Here is a 2,923-nt window from a genome sequence, read left to right as displayed (position 1 = left end):
TTCTTTTCTTTTCTTTTCTTTTCTTTTCTTTTCTTTTCTTTTCTTTTCTTTCTTTCTTTTTGGCAAGGCAATACCTAATTGGCTATTCAAAATCGTTCCGGGGGACTTCATCGCTGTTCTGGTGGAAGAAGGCTAGGATAATACAGGGTAATCAGATTCTGGTGTAACTGGAAGTTTTGACCAAGGACCCAAGGTACAACATATAGCTGTCTTAGACTGTATTCCCTTGAGATAGAGCCCACGCCAGAGAGTTTTATGTAAAAGAACGCTGACGGGATGTCTGGGTGGTTCAGTCTGTTAAGCGTCTGCCTTCAGCTCAGGTCATGATCCCAGGGTTCTGGGATCGAGTTCCACGTTGGGCTCCCTGCTCAGCGGGGAGCCTGCTTCTCCCTCCCCCTCTGCCATTACCCCCCACACCCCCCTCCCCCCGCTTGTGCTCTTTGGCTCTCTCTATCTCTCTGTCAAATAAATTAATTAAATCTAAAAAAAAAAAAAGAATGCTGAGAGGACAGATCTGTAAAGGATTGGAGAAAGGAGGAGAAAGAAAGGGAGGGATTAAGCAAGAAAGTGGTTTCAGGAGAAGGGAAGCCCTGGCTTGAAACTTTGGGGAGCTCTGGAGCATGAATAGTACCTTGGGGTCTGTTTCCTCCCTGAGGCAGGGAAGCCGAGGCGGAGAAGCCTGGCTTCTGTCCCCTGTCATCACACAGTCCTGAGGCATCTTGGGTGGGGGAGTGCACTCCTAGCACCTCCGGCAAGACCACTCCGATTGCCAAAGGCAATCCTCCTCCGAGGGAGTAGGTGCCCGGGAACAGCAGCGACCTTCAAAGCAGAAGGTCAAGGGAGCCAAGGGACCTGTGTTGAAGGCTATGGGACTAGACTCCAAATCAGGTGGTTTGGGCCACCATCACATAGCACTTGCAAAGAGTCAACAATTCCTAAGCCTCTCGACCTCACCAAGGGGTTAAAGGTGTTGGGGCGAATCTTCACCTGCAGGAGAGAGCCAGCGAGGTGCTTTTATTTTCTTGTGCAATGGACCAGACCCAGGAGAGGGGAACAAGAACCTTCAAATGAAGATCGAACGGTTCATTATTACATGGGACTGGACACTGATTGCAGACTGTGTTCTGAGATTTGAAGTGACCACAGACTTCGTATTACCGAAGAATAAATAGAGAAGTAATTGCATTTCCCTGTTTGAATCCTGGGGCAAGCGAAAAGCGAGCCCCACCTGGGGGGATTTAAAGAGGGCAATGGGAAACCAAGAAGTGCACTTGCTTTGTTGACAGCATCCTGCAAATCTTGTGGAAACAGGGTATCACTTTATGTAGAAGACATTCAAATTATCTACTTAAAATGTGCGGCCTAGAATCGTATCTGGAATTGATCAGAACTGTCAAATCCGAGGAAAATGGTTTTTCTTGTTTTTCTTGTAAGTTTGCTGCTTAGAATTCTCTTTTGATTTTATTTTATTTTTTTTAAAGATTTTATTTATTCATTTGACAATGAGAGAGAAAGGCGGACAGGCAGAGGGAGAGGGAGAAGCAGGCTCCCCACTGAGCAGGGAGCCTGATGCGGGACTCGATTCCAGGACCGTGGGATCATGACCTGAGCCGAAGGCAGACGCCCAAATGACTGAGCCACCCAGGCGCCCCTAGAATTCTCTTTTGATTTTAAAACACCAAGTTTAGAGATACACAGGTAGAGAGAAGCAGAAGGAAGTGCCGCTGGCAGTTTTCCAGGTCCTAATTTTGATCTTCAGTGGGCTCCAAGAAGTAACACTAGTATCCTTCTAAGAAACTTTTGCTTAGCTGGCTTGAATGGACTTCTGTAACTTACAACCCAAATATTTTAACTACATCTTGTTGCATGGGAGGGTCTTGGAAGCAGTGATCTAGTTGCGGGCTGAATGAAAGAAATGAGAAGACTTTAAGGATTTTAGCTTGAAGCTTTGTTTTCAGGGCTGTGGTGGCTTTGGGGAGGGGCGGTTAATGGAAATAATGGAAATCCTCAAGATGGGCTTCCCAAGCCACCCTTGGGTTGTTGCCACTGTAGGACAGTATGATTTACCTCCTCTTCACAGATGAGGGATAGGAGACTGGGTTTAAATCAGTTGCCAAAGATCACACAGTGGCCACGTGGCAAAGCCTGGAAGCCTAGCCCGTTGGCCTCCAATGACCTTGCTCCTTTACTCCCTCGCAGCACAGTGGAAAAGACCCAGCTTTGGGAAGACGTCACTTTGAATGTGTCTGCTGTGTGCATCATGGAAGGAAGCTTTTGTTTGGGAAGATTTGAAAGGCTTTGGAGGAAGGTTATTTGTTTCTGTTCTTGTAATGCAATTAGCCTGTTGAATGTGAGATGAGAATAAAATGTTTTTCTCTGCTCAGTCTATCCATTTTAAAAGAGAACCAAATCTACCGATGCTGACACTAATGTGCATGGGGAAGCTCACCAGAAATGAAAACACTAATTTATCTCCGTCTAGTTATTACTTTGGTTCTTTCCTTCCCTCGGAGTGTAAATTGCTAAGAACGTGAGACTGTGTCCTCAATGGAGGTTTGTTATCATTTTGCTTAATTAAATAACATTCTCCAAGGCATGGAGTTGTAATTATTTCCTGCTTTTCTTATGCCCAGTATTTGAAATCCTCACATTTATTTATAAAACACGGTAGGTTTTTCTTCCTCTTACTGCTGCTGCCAGCAGGCTAGATATTTCTTGTTCTTTGATTTTCACTGTATTGGAACAGATTTTCATTAAACTTTATGGCAATTACTTGTACAACATTTACAGGACTCATCTTTTCTCTATAGATGGCAAGATTCTCATCTTGGGGAATTTTCTCTGGAAGAGATTTTGATCATGTAATTTTAAAATTCTATAAAATGAAAAGAGAGGAAATTATTATAAAGGGTTTTTTTTTTTT

Source organism: Ursus maritimus, assembly GCF_017311325.1.
Source record: "Ursus maritimus isolate PB19 chromosome X unlocalized genomic scaffold, ASM1731132v1 scaffold_X1, whole genome shotgun sequence".
NCBI lineage: Eukaryota > Metazoa > Chordata > Mammalia > Carnivora > Ursidae > Ursus > Ursus maritimus.
This window is presented reverse-complemented; position numbering follows the sequence as displayed.